General features: G+C 41.7%; 1 non-coding gene across 1 annotated transcript; it reads right to left on the minus strand.

Annotated features, from left to right (window-relative positions):
* Nucleotides 1–15764: 15764 nt before the first annotated feature.
* Nucleotides 15765–15871, minus strand: LOC145556876 (small nucleolar RNA R71). The gene has a single exon (XR_014091968.1). It is a non-coding gene; the product is annotated as a small nucleolar RNA R71 (small nucleolar RNA).
* Between the last annotated feature and the right edge of the window lie 1689 nt (nt 15872–17560).

Here is a 17560-nt window from a genome sequence, read left to right on the forward strand (position 1 = left end):
TACCTGATTCGTTTCAGCAACGAGTCATCCAGCGTTTCTCAGCTGGACCAAGGGCTAGCCGTTTTTGCAATGCAGAATGGCCTTCAGCCTGGAAAGTTCCTAGACTTCATGGTCATGCACACCCCGTAGACCCTGGAGGAGGCTCTGAACGCCTCGGATAAATTCATCCGAGTTGAAGAGTGGAACAACACAAAGTCCCAACCCCAATCTGGGAGCGGGAAACAAAAGCAATCGTCTAAAGGCCAAGGCCAGAAGACGAAAGGAAAGGCGAAAGCCTCGGAGCAATCTTCGGCCAACGAGCCGAAGAAGGAAAAATCTGCCCCTTTCACAGGCAGATATGAATCTTATACACAGCTGGCCCTTCCGCGCGCTAAGATCTATAGCGTGACGAAGGAAGAGCAGAGTTATAGGAAGCCGAGACCACTCCCCGAGTAGTATCAGCGAAAAAATAAGAATTAGTGGTGTGAGTTTCATGAATCACCGGGACACAACACTGAAGAGTGCATCCAGCTGAAGGACCAAATCGAAGATATGGTTCGGAGGGGATACTTGAAAAAATACATCGCGGATCACCGCGAGAAAAAAGAGGCTGAGAAATCCGAAAAGGACTCTCGGCAAGAACTTGACTTCCCCCGAAAGAACAGCAAAAATGCGGAGGGAAAATTTCCTCCAATTAACGTTATCTCGGGAGGAATATGTTCTCGGAGGGAACACAAGCGTCACCTTAGGGCTCTGACCCATCAGGTGAACAATGCCAGCATTCAGCCTCCTCAGTCACCGGTGCTGAATATAACGTTCACAGCCGCCGACTGCCGGGGGGTGACGTACCCTCACGAGGATCCGTTGGTGATTATCGCCACGATGGCCAACCACGACGTCAGCAAGGTTCTTGTTGATGGCGGGAGCGGAGCAAACATTTTGTTCCGAAAGGCCTATAATCAAATTAAGCTGAAGCCTAAGCACCTCACGCCGGTACCCTACCCAGTGTCCTGATTTAACGGGGCTTCAACTTATCCTGACGGGAAGGTAACACTTCCTGTCACCATCGGCTGTGATGAGGCAGCCAGGAACGTCATGACGAATTCTTGGTCATTGATGCTCCTTCCGTGTACAACGTGATCATGGGGAGACCCATTATTCACGAGATCCAAGGGGTAGTCTCGACATACCATCAGCTGATGATCTATGTATCGGATGCCGGCTATCCCGAAAGGATCGAGGGCAGCCAAAAGGAGGCCCGAAGGTGCAACTACCTCAAGCCATCCACCAGTCGTACAAAAGAGGACGACGAGGATGAGGAGGAGAAAGATAGGCAGCCGAACGCGAAGAAGCCGAAAGGCCTAAGTGCTTTGGCTCAAGGAGACCTGGCCAAAGAAAAAGGGCCAGGAAAAAAAAAGGCTAGCTCATCAACTGAGCCGAAAGACTCAGAGAGCCAACCGAAAAAGAAAAAATCTGGAACTCCTGCTGACATAGACAGCAGGCCAGAAAATGAGGAGTCTAGCCCTGCGGCAATGGAGCTGGACCATCAGGCCGAAACGGTCGAGTTGACCGAAGGAGACACCGAAAAATGCGTTACAATCGGATTGGATCTTGATCCAAAAGTCCGCGTTGAACTCATCCAACTCCTTTGGGACAACCCAGATGTGTTTGCTTTCTCGGCATCTGACATGCCCGGGATAAGTCCAGACCTCATCTCCCATAAGCTTAATGTCGACCCAACGTGTCGACTAGTTAAGCAAAAGAAGCGGAATTACTCCGCAAATAAGAACCGAGACATCGCAGCCGAGGTAAAAAATTTGCTGGATGCAGGCTTCATCGAACCCTGTCAGTATCCAGAATGGCTGGCTAATGTTGTGATGGTTCAGAAGGCGAATGGCACCTGGAGAATGTGCGTTGACTTCACGGACCTAAATAAGGCATGTCCGAAGGATTTTTATCCCTTGCCGAGGATCGATCAGCTAGTCGACTCGACAAGTGGCCACGCCTTGCTTAGTTTCATGGACGCATTTTCTGGGTATCATCAGATCTTCATGCACCCCGACGACCGAGCAAAGACGACATTTGTCACGAACGCCAGGGTGTACAACTACAAAATGATGCCCTTCGGATTGAAAAATGCGGGGGCAACATACCAAAGATTGGTGGACCAAGTTTTTGCCGAGCAAAAGGGCCGAAACATGGAAGTCTACGTTGACGATTCAATCGTCAAAAGCAAAAAAGATGAAGACCATGTTAAGGACCTGGCAGAAACTTTCGCCACCCTAAGAAAACACCAAATGAAGCTGAATCCGAAGAAGTATGTCTTCGGCGTGAAGTCAGGGAAATTCCTTGGCTTCATGGTCAACAAAAGAGGGATTGATGCCAATCCCGCCAAGGTGCAGGCAGCGCTCGATCTTCCCGAGCCGAAAATAAAGAGGGACATTCAGCGGCTCACCGGAAGAACGGCGGCCCTCTCGAGGTTCATCTCTAGAGCCTCGGATAAGGGGTTACCTTTCTTCAAGGCCCTGAAACTCCCGAAAACAAAAGAGCTCGTTTAGGAGGACGAGCAAAGAGAAGCCTTCAAGCAGCTTCGGGAGCACCTTGCTCAACTTCCAACATCGGCTAGCCTAGTAGAGGGAGAGTGTCTGTATCTGTACGTGGCTATTAGTCCAGCCACCATTCAGTGCAGTGCTGCTGAGGGAAGAAAATAAAATTCAGCAACCGATCTACTTCGTCAGTCACACTCTGACGGATGCCGAGACCCGCTACCCCTTACTCGAAAAAGTTGCTTATGCAGTGGTGGTAGCTGCTCGGAAGTTAAGGCCCTATTTTGATTGTCATCAGATAGTGGTTCTGACTGATCAGCCGATGGAAAAGGTTCTCGGCAAAGTTGAAAAATCTGGTAGGCTGGCTAAATGGGCTTTCGAGCTCACAGAGTTCAGCATCAGCTACCAGCCGAGAGAAGCCATAAAGGCTCAAGCTCTAGCGGACTTCCTGGCCGAATGCTCGTACTAGGAGGCGTTAGACGATGAAAAGAAAACTTGGACTGTGTTCACGGATGGATCCTCCACCGTGAATGGTTCGGGGGCAGGGGTGGTCATAACCTCTCATGAAGGCAAGTCCTTCGAGTACGCACTAAAATTTTCATTCAAAGCTTCGAATAACAAAGCCGACTACGAGGCGACCATCGCCGGGCTAGAATTGTGTATCTCGTTGGAAGCCGAACATGTTTGTCTAAAGACAGACTCTCACCTAGTTGCACATCAGATTGGTGGCAGTTACGAGGCCAAAGAGCCCTCAATGATATCATACCTCGCCAAGATCAAATCAGTTATTGCAAAGCTGAGAACTTTTGAAGTTCAGCTGATCCCAAGGGGTCAGAATGCTCAAGCCGATGCACTCTCCAAACTTGCTAGTTCAACTCTCAGTGAGCTGAACCGATCTGTTTATGTGGAGGTGCGCCGAGAAAGAAGTGTCGACGAAGCACCTGAAGTGTATTGCGTTGACCAAGAGCCAAGCTGGATGGATCCCATCCTAGCTTTCAAGCTTCGGGGAGAAATTCCCGAAGACAAAATTTTGGCCTCCAAGTTGAAACGGACCAGTTCAAGGTTTATCGTCTTCAATGGGGAGCTGCTGAGAAAATCCTTCTCAGCCCCATTACTGAAATGCGTGGGACCAACGGATGCAGATTATATCCTTCGGGAAATCCACCTCGGCATCTGTGGGAACCACATTGGGGGAAGGACTTTGGCCCACAAAGCATTAAGGGCAGGGTACTATTGGCCCACCATGATCTCAGATGCCAAGGAGCTGGTCAGAAAATGCGAAAAATGCCAAAATTTCGCACCAGTCATCCATCATCCAGCCCAGGAGCTTCAGACTGTCCTGAGTCCGCTTCCATTTGCTCAATGGGGGTTGGATATCCTTGGCCCATTTTCGGATGCCGCATACCAGAAAAAATGGCTGATAGTCGGTGTTGACTATTTCAGTAAATGGATTGAGGCCGAAGCAGCCTCGAATATTACAGAGCAAACTGTCAGGAAGTTTATCTGGCAGAATATCATCACTCGTTTCGGCATCCCAAAAGTATTTGTCTTTGATCATGGAAGGCAATTCGATAATCTCCCGCTGAAGCGGTATACAGATCAGTTCGACATCAAATTGACATATTCAGCGGTATGCCACCCGCAAAGTAACGGACAAGCCGAAGCTGCAAATAAGCAGATCCTGAATGCTCTTAAAAAGAGGGTAGAGGATCAAAAGTCCAAGTGGCTGGAGGAGCTCCCAGGAACCCTCTGGTCCCTTCGGACAACCGATAAAGAGGCAACGGGCCACTCACCCTTTGAATTGGTGTATGGCGCCGAAGCCGTTCTCCCAGTGGAGATCGGTACAGAAAGCCTGCGAGTGCACCACTTCTCGGCCAAGAATGAGGAAGTTATGAAGGAATCCCTCGATTTCCTTGACGAAGTAAGAGACTCGGCCCGAGTCAGAATGGCTGCATACAAGCAAAGAATCAACAAATTTTACAACCGAAGAGTCCAGGCAAGGCCTCTCAAAATTGGAGACCTCATTCATGGGAAGCTCTCAGCTGCTTGGGAGGGACCCTATGAAGTCTATGATGAGCTTCAGCCAGGAACATACCGGCTTCGACAGTTGGATGGAACTGAACTGAAAAATAACTGGAATGCTGATGTACTTAAAAAATATCATGTGTAAACCCTTCGGGGCAGAACAATCTTTGTAAGTACATTTTGAATTATTAATGAAAGGCCTCAGAGCCACTATTTTCTACAAACATTTGCAATCTTTACTCTCCCGCTTTTTCTTTATGCTATCTACTCTTTAAGGGTTTCCTTCGGCCCTGTCCGAAACCTTCGCCCTCAGAGCACCAGGTTTCGGATTGCCGATAAACTCGCCTTTTTAAAGGACTATGGTCTTTCAGCTGGGGTGAAAACCTCAGTAAGACTTGTTCTACAAGGCAATGAGTCCATGGACAAATCTGGGATATTGCCTTAACTGAGCCATGTATCCCATATAGCCATTATCTAAAATACTGCCTTCAGTTGGCCTTGTGTTTGAGATATTCGTTTTTAAGATAGACAGAAAATCAAGAGCAAAAGCATAAACTGGCAGAAAATAGACAAGGAAAACGATAATAATCTCAGAAATCTGAAGAGCAAGTCTTCAAATCTCTGGGAGGGCAAGAAGCACAACAAGTTCAGACTGCCTCAGCTGACACCTCTAAGCTGAAGCTTTGTACTTAGCAAAAAAAAAAAAAAATGCAAGTGCAAAGCAAAGCAGTATAAGGGAAATATCAAACTCATAAATACAAAATCATGCTCGGATTACGAGCTACAAAGCATAAATGTTCAAGCAAACTAAAAGATAATATCGGCAGCCGCCCACAAGCGGAAAATAACAGTTGCCGAAATGCGTACAAGGCAAAAAGATAAATAGTTTGTACACTAAGGCAAGCTGAAGCAAAAATAGAGGCAAAAAACAGTCAAAAGCGGCATCTTTCATTTTAAGAGCACGTTGATCCGCAAGATTCTGAAGACGACTGCCCGAGTCCCTAGGCTTCAGCTGGAGGGTCAGGCACCCCAATGAGGGAGGAGTCCAGCGCGGCATCAGCCCCAGCTGCAGAAGAGGCGGGTTGAACGGAAGCCTGGACTTCAGCTTCCTTCGTCTCAGCTTCTCTCAGCTTAGCCTCTTTCATCTCTGCATCCTCAGCTTGGAGGCGAGCCAGCAAATCAACCTCAACCTGACTGGCTTGCGACATATGAGGGTCCTCGGGGTCCTCAGCCTAGATTTCGCACTGGTACCAGTCCAGATCAGGCGCAACATGAAGAGCCAGTCTCCGAGCTACCCCATAGCCGTTGAGGTAAGCAGTCGAGTACTCCTCCTGGGTGTAAACCCTGAGGGCTAGCTGAGCCTCAGCATCAGCCAGCTTCTTCTGCACCTCTTCCAAGGCTTTCTGGGAAGACTCCCGCTGTTCCTTCAACTGAGCCTCGGCATCAGCAAGCCATTGCTCAGTCTGCTCAGCCTTGGCTTGGGCCTGGGAAAGACACTCTTCCTGGTTCTTCAGCTAGACCTCCAGGCTGGTGATGCTTTGTCGCTGAGACTCTAGCAGGACCCCGGCCTCGACCAGCTCATTCTCCCTTCTCTCGCAGGCTTAGCGGTGTTGCTGGGCGTCAGCCTCCAAGATCTTGATCTTCTGCCGAGATATTTCTTCTCGGGCCAGCACGTGAGTTTGAACCTCAGTGTCGATTTTGTGTTGGATCTTGGCTTTGAGGCTAGGGACGTCCATCGCGCCGAAAGCATTAAGTAGGGCCTCACCTTCATCTATTTGAGGCAGGACGTCCTTGATATGTCTTGTTTATATAGTGTTTTATCCCCGTCCCTTGGTCGTTATTAGTAGTGTTTTTGGCTCTTTCGGGCCACTTTTATTACTAATTTGTGTGTTCTAGTGTTTTCGTAGTTTTAGTTGTATTTTACAGGAAATTGCGCTCTTGGAGCATTTTCCCGGGCTTTATTGGATCGACTACGGAAGCTAGAAGGACACGACCACTTTTGGAGCCCAGGATCGGTGAGAGCCGGTGATTAAGGGCTCGGTAATTGGGATCACGAGGCATTTGGACAAAGTATTCGAGACCCGAGAGTAAATCCGGATTGGGCCGAGAAATGTAGCCCAATCGAAGTTCAAACCTCGAAGAAGAAGACCGGGCCCGATCGGGCAAGCATACGCCCGATCGGGCGGCTGCGCGCATAAGGACCCTCAAGGAAGAGGCGCGCCCGATCGGGTGAGCTAAGCTCGATCGGGCGCGGCACATCAGTAAAGGGCATTGTAAAAAAGGCGGGCCCGATCGGGCGGCCCTTCGCCCGATCGGCGCGTGTTTTCTTAGAAGCTGATTAGTTTAGTTTTAATTCTTGTTTTAGGAGAGGTTTAAATATGTTTTGTACGAAATTATTAGTCACCTTCTTTCTTAGACTTTCTCTCTCTACTTAGTATTTTTCTCTCTCTTAAATTCTCTCTAAACTTTTGTCCTTAATTCTTCCATTAATTCCTTATTACTTTTTGGTAACAATTTCTTCCCCTTTAATTTTAGTTATTTTATTTACTCCCTTGATTATGCTTTTATTTATTTATTTGATTAGTTTGGTCATGATGATTTGTGAGTAGTTTAATTTCTAGGGTTTATGGGGATCTAATAAATAATATGAAGGGGTAAATTATTGTTGTTGATTTTCAATGCTAGATTAATTTCCTATTGATTGATTTAATGCTCTGTGACTAGATTAGGCCTATCTTTTATGCATGAGTTTGACAATATTGATTCAAGAATCGAGAGATGAGAATTAATGTTTAGGTCTAGTTTCAATAGGCAAGTTAATTTATAAATGGTTAAGTCAAGATTCGAGAGATGAGATTTAATACCGGTAAATTAATTGTGTGATTGTAATACGTAGCGAGAGCCCTTTACAATCTGGTTAATTGATGCATTGATGATTGATTATTGGTATTGCATGATAATTTCTTATTGGATTGTTTTAATGTTTTACAATTGCGGCTTGTAAAAGTATAGCAATATTAAATTGATGAATCGAGCAGATGTTAATTTGATATTAAAGGCTATTTTCAATAAGAACTTAGATCTAGTAAATTGCGAGAGCCTGTTAGATCTATGTTGATTAATAAATTGCGAGAGCCTGTTAATCATGTTATTTATGCAATGTCAATGATTGATTACTATATTTTACCCTGGAGTATTATTTATTGGTGAACCTATGCCCTAGATCCTTTCATATATTGTTATCTTCCTATTCTCAACCTTAGTAGTTTAGTTTCTTACTTAATTATAAATATTGGTTACTTAAATAATTTAGATTATAATAACTAATTAGGATTAAAAAGACATGTTTCCCTGTGGAGATCGACCCTACTTCCCTATCTACTTTAGTTAGAGGACTTAGGAATTATTTTTGATTAGGGGATACGAATTTACCCTGTCAAAATTTGGCGCCGTTGCCGGGGACACGGTTTTATTTTTATTTCTAATTATTATTAGAGTCTAGATTATTTTTAATTAATTTTTTTTTTATTATTATTATTTTAATTTTTAATTTTATTTTTTTTATGAGTTGAAAATATCCATGCTTATGTCACTACAAGAATTATATAATTTTTATGCAGCACCTAACTACTGTAGTTGTCAACGTCTTTGTCATGAAAATCCTGAATGCCCTTATACTGAGTTTTTTGTGCGTGCTCCGGATGATTTTAGAGTCTTTCCATATACATATGATCATATTCGGAAACGATTAGTTGCTAATGAAAGTTATTGGAAGGCTCTTGATGAAAAAGTCTATGGACACTATAATAATATGAATGTTATTGAGGATGAAGAACCATCGGTTATAGAATTTGTGGTTGAAAACTCATTGGTTGACGAATCGGTGATTGAAAAATCATTAGTTGTAGAAGCGGTGGTCGATAATTCCTTTGTTGATGATGAGGTTATTTGTGAGGGTAAAATTTTAAAGTCATTATTGGATGATAAAGACAATGACTACCTCCATGTTCGTTCTATTAATTCTAAATTTTTAGCGGAGGAAGTAGAAGGTTGTGGTGTATTTTCATCTCCCTCTTTTGATTTTTCTTTCTACCTTGAGTTCTCTTTATGTGCTCCTAACTTTTTCTTTGTAGGGATAAATGTGCTTGCTATTAAGCCCTATATAGTGCTTAATGAAATGTTTGCAGGAGCGTTTGATAAGTTACTCAAGGCATTGAATTTTTCCGAATGAGAGAAGGAGTATGGTCGAGCGGGACCTTGATAAACTAGCGCTTTGCGGGAGGCAACCCGTATTTTGTTGCTTTTTATTTATTTATTTGTTTGTGTGTTTTCTTTTTGTTTTCTTTTAGAGAGGTAGAGGAGAGTATATCTTATATTTGTGGGAGTGTGATTTTGTGCAGAGATACTAGAAAAGTTGAGAAAAGATCGAAGGGCTAAAGGAATCCCGGGGCAATTAGCAGCAGCAAGCTGCCCCGTCAAATCAGTAGCACGGGCCCGATCGGGCAGAGCTCGCCCGATCGGGCGCGCGTACGCGTCAGCAAACTTTGTCAACTTCGACAAGCCATAACTTTTGCGTTTCTTATTCGATATTTGCGTGTGACCTGTCGTTGGAAAGATCTTCAAGTCTAGTTTCCAATGCAATTAGAATTACTGTATTATCATTTATATATCAAAAGTTATGATCATAATAGTGTACCTGACTCAAATTTGAAATTTTTCCCACTCACACTTTGTTTCTTTCTTGCCCAATTTTGTTCCAAAGAGATGCATTGCAATCCTCGAGGCTTTGGTGACATTGATGTGGTTATGATGAAGAGTAGTCACCTTGACTACTAGCTTCCCTTTAAGACAATGAGGACATTGTCTGATTTAGCTTGGGGGGAGGTTCTCGTGTTCATATGGTACATCTTTCACTCTCTCTCTTCTGTACATCTTTCACTCTCTCTCTTCTCTTTTTATTTTTATTTTTCTTAGAATAGATTTTATTGCTTTCTTAGGTTAGTTTTATTCCAATGAATTATGAATCATGCTTCCCTGTGCCCCGTACTTGAGAAAAATTGTTTTGATTCTTGGTATTTGATGATGAATATTGTGGATTAGTTGATTATGATTTGAAGTTTGATTGCCCTGAAACCTAAACATGCGTCAATTTTGTCCAACTACTTGTGAATATAGTGCTTGACTAGTTGATTTGGTTAGGAAATGTGTGATAGTTCCATAATTCTTAGTATGTCAATGAATTTGAGTATTGATTTGCAACTATGAGTAGTGTTTCATGACTTATTATTATGCACATGAGGAGGACGAAGGCGTTCATTCTTTTAGGTAGCCTTTAGAGTATTAGATACATTTGTTCCCTTCTTGTTACCCATGTTGTTGCTTGTGCCCTTTTATTTTTTATTTAGCAACATTACAAGCCTACATGAGCCCCATTGGTTACTAGTCCCAAGCTTGGCTTGGGGGAGCTATTAGTGAGTGAGGTGAGGGAGTTTGTAGTGTGCACATTATTTGCACAATTTGGGTGGGTTTTGAGAAGTAATTTGTTCTTGATCATAGTTTTGTTTTGATGAGTTTAAAAGTTGTATATATTTGAGAAAAATAAAAGTGTGATGAAAAAAAGAAGTTCAAAAAAAAAAGTGAGAAATTTGAAGAAAAAAAGAAAGTGAACTTCTAAGAAAAAAAAAAAAAAAGTGTTTGATGTTCAAATGTTCTAAGTGAAGGTTAATCAAAAGAAAAGAAGGAAAAAAAAGTTGAGTTTCAATGTAAATATTTCAAGTTATGAGTTCAAAGTTTGTTATTCACTCTTATTCCATATTATCATATTTTTATGAGTGAAATTGTAAGTGTTGGGATTGTTTATATTGTTTGGAGTATATTTGGTGGATTGTTGTTGGAGTTGGTTATGGTGGAGATTTGTATGATCATTATTTTTTATCATGGGTTTATTAGGATTTGGCTCCCTTTTAGCATAGCCTTTCTCTTACATAATCCCAAATTTATCCTACCTTTACCCTAGCCTTACATTACAAGCTTAAAAGATCTTCCGACCTTGTGCATAGAAGTTATGTAAATGTGAAAGTGTTGTTTATCAATGCAAGTTATGACTTGGCATATTTCGAGTCCGCTAGTAGGATGAGCGTTCAATGTTTTTATACACACGAGAGTGTGAGTTGGGAGGGCATTGTTCACATTAAAGGGGTTGGTTGGAGAGCGATCGAGTACATTCTTTACTCGCCACGTAAATGAGAGTTGAGTGTGTGAGCACTAGTCTTGAATTCTATATGCTCTTGTGGTTTGCTCTACTTGACAATTGTTGTGGAGGAAGGGTGATTAGATGAATAAGATTGATTGATGTTGAAGCGTAATCACTAGATTTGCCTTGAATCGTTGGTTTTTGATTTGATTATTGGGGTGAAGTATGTTTTATATGTTCATTGATGAGCTCTTCGCTTAGGGACAAGCAAAGGTTTGGCTTGGGGGAGTTTGATATGTCTAGTTTATATAGTGTTTTATCCCCGTCCCTTGGTCGTTATTAGTAGTGTTTTTGGCTCTTTCGGGCCACTTTTATTACTAATTTGTGTGTTCTAGTGTTTTCGTAGTTTTAGTTGTATTTTACAGGAAATTGCGCTCTTGGAGCATTTTCCCGGGCTTTATTGGATCGACTACGGAAGCTAGAAGGACACGACCACTTTTGGAGCCCAGGATCGGTGAGAGCCGGTGATTAAGGGCTCGGTAATTGGGATCACGAGGCATTTGGACCAAGTATTCGAGACCCGAGAGGAAATCCGGATTGGGCCGAGAAATGTAGCCCAATCGAAGTTCAAGCCTCGAAGAAGAAGACCGGGCCCGATCGGGCAAGCATACGCCCGATCGGGCGGCTGCGCGCATAAGGACCCTCAAGGAAGAGGCGCGCCCGATCGGGTGAGCTAAGCTCGATCGGGCACGGCACATCAGTAAAGGGCATTGTAAAAAAGGCGGGCCCGATCGGGCGGCCCTTCGCCCGATCGGGCGCGTGTTTTCTTAGAAGCTGATTAGTTTAGTTTTAATTCTTGTTTTAGGAGAGGTTTAAATATGTTTTGTACGGAATTATTAGTCACCTTCTTTCTTAGACTTTCTCTCTCTACTTAATATTTTTCTCTCTCTTAAATTCTCTCTAAACTTTTGTCCTTAATTCTTCCATTAATTCCTTATTACTTTTTGGTAACAATTTCTTCCCCTTTAATTTTAGTTATTTTATTTACTCCCTTGATTATGCTTTTATTTATTTATTTGATTAGTTTGGTCATGATGATTTGTGAGTAGTTTAATTTCTAGGGTTTATGGGGATCTAATAAATAATATGAAGGGGTAAATTATTGTTGTTGATTTTCAATGCTAGATTAATTTCCTATTGATTGATTTAATGCTCTGTGACTAGATTAGGCCTATCTTTTATGCATGAGTTTGACAATATTGATTCAAGAATCGAGAGATGAGAATTAATGTTTAGGTCTAGTTTCAATAGGCAAGTTAATTTATAAATGGTTAAGTCAAGATTCGAGAGATGAGATTTAATACCGGTAAATTAATTGTGTGATTGTAATACGTAGCGAGAGCCCTTTACAATCTGGTTAATTGATGCATTGATGATTGATTATTGGTATTGCATGATAATTTCTTATTGGATTGTTTTAATGTTTTACAATTTGGATTGTTTTAATGTTTTACAATTGCGGCTTGTAAAAGTATAGCAATATTAAATTGATGAATCGAGCAGATGTTAATTTGATATTAAAGGCTATTTTCAATAAGAACTTAGATCTAGTAAATTGCGAGAGCCTGTTAGATCTATGTTGATTAATAAATTGCGAGAGCCTGTTAATCATGTTATTTATGCAATGTCAATGATTGATTACTATGTTTTACCCTGGAGTATTATTTATTGGTGAACCTATGCCCTAGATCCTTTCATACATTGTTATCTTCCTATTCTCAACCTTAGTAGTTTAGTTTCTTACTTAATTATAAATATTGGTTACTTAAATAATTTAGATTATAATAACTAATTAGGATTAAAAAGACATGTTTCCCTGTGGAGATCGACCCTACTTCCCTATCTACTTTAGTTAGAGGAATTAGGAATTATTTTTGATTAGTGATAAGTGACTTTTATGTCACTTTTAGGGTGTTTATTGAGTCGTATTCCGGCTTATTTTCCAATAATTTCACCTTTTATATCCTTTATTTCTATTATTTTATTATTCTCGTCTTTTATCTTTATTTTGAGTATTTTTGTAATTTTCTATAGTTTTTAGTTTATTTTCGTGTTTTATTTTATTTTTCTTTATTATTTTATTTTATCTTTATTTTATTTTTATTTTGTTATCGATCCTACCCTCGTGTTGTTTTTGGTTGTAGGTGTTTTCGGGTCCTTGGTCGATCGAGTTCAAGGTCCGAGAATTGAGTCAAACAACATGCTCTAGCTGCTGCCCTCTTGCTAGCAGCTTAACATACACCACACCTCCCCTTACCCTACACCACAACACAACCCAAAACACATCTCCCCTGCTCCCTGCTTTTCCTCATCACCAACAGCAACATCAATTACAACCAGCAGCTCCCCTACTCCCAGCTCCTCAACACCACCAGCTCAAACACCAAACCACTCACCCATACACTCTCCGCAACCACCACACATCACAACACCAACAGCAACAGCAGCGATAACAACCATCAACAACACCAACATCGCACCTCCCCTGCTCCCTCAGCTCACAATCAATCCCACCACGCAACCCCACATCGCACCACCACAATCACACCCACAAACCAAACTCCCAATCGCACCGAAACCACCCAACATCACCAAACCGCAACAATTCGCAGCACCAGCCTCCAACCAAACCACCTCCAATTCTTCTCCATCAGCCACCGCCACCAATTTCAACCACCAGCCTTCGCAACCCACTCAATTTCAGCCACCTTCAATCACACCAATTTCCAGCCACCGCAACTAATTCACCCAAGCAAACCCCAACACCTCCAATCACCACAACGTCAACCACCAATTCACAGAATCACCAGCAGCAACCCGCAACAATTGCAGCAACACTTACCTCCGCGGCCGCGCACCCCTGTCAGAAAGCGCACACGATTGGAGTCCAAATTCAGAGTCGAGGCAGAAGCTATGCGCGACCTCTGCGCGGTGTCTTCGCGGGCGCGTAGATCGGGGTTCAATTTGAACCACATCACGAGCTTTGCACGTGATTTTAATGAAATCCAACGGCCGTGTTTTAATGATGCTTGATGAAGATGATGATGATGAACGGTGAAGATGAGGGGATGCGTGGTGATGGTGATGAAGGTGATGCAAATCAGAGCAGCCAAATGAAAGAGAAGTGGAAATCGTGGGAGGGAATTTGGGGGATTTGTGGGTTTATTTTAATTTCTTTTTCTTTTATTTTATTTTATTTTCTTAATTCTTTTTATATTTTCCTTTTCCTTTTCTTATTTCCTTTCTATTTTATTTTTTCTTTTGTTTTTCCTTAATTTTCTCATTCTTTTATTTCTTTTATTTTTCTTAGTTTTATGAGCTTTGTATAAATACCCATTTTTGGGGGTAATTAGAGGGGAGGCCATTATGCTATTTTCTTAGTTAGTTTAGGAGAGATTCTCTCTCTTAGGGTTAGATTAGATAGTTTTTAGAGAGAAAAAAGTAGATTATTGCTCAATTTTCTTCCAAGTAATCAATTTTGGTCAAGTTTAATTTCCAATCAAGCAATTCCTTCAAGTTTTCATCTTTCATTAATCCTCTCTCTAGTAATCTCTAATCCTTTCCTTTAGCTTTATTTATTTGCTTTATTGTTGCTTATTTTTGTTAGTCTTTTTAGTTCATCTAGTTATTATTGTTTTCATTGTTTTTAATCATGTTTTGTTTTGTGTTTCTTGAATATATTTTTGGTTTTGCTATTATGTTTAATCTCCTTTCTCTAGGCTAATCTTTTAGCTAGGGGAAGGGGGTGGAAAATATGTGTTGAATGTTGGATGAATGATGATAGTGGATTGATTACATGCCTTAAATTGATGAAAGATATGATTTTTATTGACTTGAGACTATTGTAGCACTTTATTTGATTGCCTTCTAGTTTAAATGCATGAAAATGATTTGAACTAGATTTAGATCACCTCTATTTTAATGATTGCATGAGAATGAGTTGTTAAAAAATGGAGTTCCATGTATTGTGCCCCTTTATTCCTTGGTTAGCTTGTGCCTAATGGGATGCATGAGAATGATCCTAATTAGCATAGACCTCTTTCATTGATTTGCCTAGACTATTGCATGAGAATGAATTGTTTAGGTAGGATCTTGTGTTCTTTGGCATGTTCTTCATGATAACTATGATTATTCCCCTTTTTTCTAATCATGTTTGACACCCCCGTATCCCTAGCGTTGTTCTCTCTTGATTTTATTCGTCTTTATCTTTGCTTATTCGTAGTTTTAGTGCTTTTTATCCAATATATCAACAAAAACATTTCCCCTCTTGACTCTTGCATTAGTGATATTGATGTTGGACGAGTGAGCTTCCTTAGTGGTTCGACCCTTTACTTGCCACTAACTAGTTTAGTGTAAGTTTAGGCATTATAAATTGTTAATTTGATTAGGGTTAGTAGAACCAACGACCTATTAATCCCGACCAAATTCTGGCGCCGTTGCCGGGGAAGCGGCTTGTTTAGCATTTATTTTTGCTATTGTTAAAGTCATTTTATTTGCTTTCTTTTTATTATTTTGCCTTTTTTTAATCCTACTTGTCATTGCTAATTGTGTGCTTAGCTTTGTTGTATTCAAAGAGAGATATGGCAAGACAAGAGGATGACCTTCTTTTTAGGGAGTTTGGAAATCCGGAAGTCTATGAGCTCACGAGTGGTATACTTCTCCCAACCACCGAGTCTAATTTCACAATCCATCCACAATATGCTAGGATGGTACAAGTTGAGCAATTTTCCGGAAGTGCAAGTGAAGACCCCATTGAGCATTTGGACCGATTCCTTGAGTTGTGTGCAATGATGCAAACAAATGAAGTGAGCCAAGATTACATTCGTATGCATCTCTTTCGGCAATCTCTCACCAGAAGAGCAAAGAAATGGCTCAAGCTTTTGAAGCCCAACTCTCTCACCACATGGAAAGATGTTGCGAAGGCCTTTCTCAAGAGGTTCATTTCCGATGAGCAAACCGCAAAAATGAGGAGGAAGATAGCTTCTTTTGAGCAAGAACCGGATGAAACTCTTGGGGAAGCATGGGAAAGGTTTAAGGATATGATTAGAGCATGTCCTAACCATGGATTCAACCATAATTTGCTCATGAGATTCTTTTATGATGGCGTAGAGCCAATTTCAAGAACCAATCTAGATGCGGGTGCCGGTGGCCAATTGATTAAGATCCCTCAAAGCCAAGTTGAAGCTATAATTGAAGAGGTGGCTACTAGCTATTCTTGGGGAGGTCAAAGAAGGTCCCAAGGAAAGCAAGGTGATCTTTATGAGTTGGAGAAAGTCGGTCAACTTAAGCACATAGTTGAACTCTTGAATGAAGGTCTTTCCAAGTTGAACTCAAGTGTTGGTTTGGGTTCAAAACTGTCACAAATCATTGATTTCTCATGTGCTTGTTGTGGTGGGACGGATCATGATGCATCGTATTGTAGAGAGTTCAATCCCAAGCAAGGTGAGGCTTTGACTTTGAGGGAAGGAGAGTTTGTAACCCAAGCTCATTCTCAACAACTTCAACAACCTCCAAGATGAACCTCTTTTCAATCCTCTAACCGAAAATTTTTCTTACCCTTCCATCCAAATGGGGAACTTTCAAGGTCAACATCATGACCAAAATCCTCAAGCGTATGAAGAACAATCCCCACTCGACCACACACAAACCCAAATTCTTCAACAACGTCAAATTCTCACTCAACAATTCCAAGAGATCAAATCTCACAATGAAGTTGTTGACTCCCAACTAGCCAACATTTCTTCTCTCCATTTAACCGCAAAACTCCCCTTACAATCATCTACTAACCCTTCATATGCTTATCATCTCGAAACTTGCAAGGAGGATGAAAGTAAGGAAGACAAGGTTGTGGAGGATGTGGTTGAGAAGAAGGTTCAAGAACAAAATGAGGAGCCATTAGATTTTAGTGAACCAAACAAGTTTGAAGGCCCGGTTCCCTTCCCTTGTAGGCTAGTTGAGAATGTTGTTTTGAAGAGCCCTATGGCGGTGAGCATATGTAGAGTTGATGTGGTCGATGGTGTGATGGATAATGAGAGCTTACCTCCATGTGATGGTAAGGTGACAATGAGGTATGATAACTTTCTTGAAGTTCCTACTTGGTTTGAAGGCTCTCTTGAGGAAGGTGAGGTTTCCCTTCCTAATATCGAGGATTCCAAGCTTCATCGCCCTTTTAGAAGAAACGACAAGAAGAAGAGAAAAATAAAAGATGAGCCACCATTGGCTCTTGATTCATTCCCTCCTTTCCCTTGTGGTGATTTGAGACCTCAAGGAGTGCTAGTTCTCAAGCTTGGGGGCATCTATGATTCAATCCTCAAGTTGATGAGGGTGATGTTTTTTATTCCACCTTGAAGGAGGTGAAGGGTCAAGCTAGAGACCATAAACAAGCGCTTCCCGGGAGGCAACCCGGAGGATTTCTACCCCTTTCTCTCCCCCTCCTTTCTTTTTCTTTTTTGTTTTCTTTCTTTGTTTTCTTTTAATGTTTTCTTTTATGTCTTGTCTTGCCTTGTAGGTTGCATTTTGGAAGCTTGGAGCGGAGTGACATTTGGTGAACTCGATTTTATGCTCCATTATTCTTTTAAGCCAACCTCTCGGTGAGACCTTTCTTGTTTTCACTCTTTTAATTTTTCTTTGAGTGCTTAGTTTAAGGTTAGTTTAGGAAGAAGTTGAATGGTTCGAGGGTGTTTGCATTGGTTCTAAGGAACCTGGGATCGTTGATGTTGTTATCAACGGTCATTTGTATGACGATTGGGATTTACTT

Source organism: Chenopodium album, chromosome 8 (assembly GCF_948465745.1).
Source record: "Chenopodium album chromosome 8, dcCheAlbu1.1, whole genome shotgun sequence".
In the NCBI taxonomy this organism is placed as follows: domain Eukaryota; kingdom Viridiplantae; phylum Streptophyta; class Magnoliopsida; order Caryophyllales; family Amaranthaceae; genus Chenopodium; species Chenopodium album.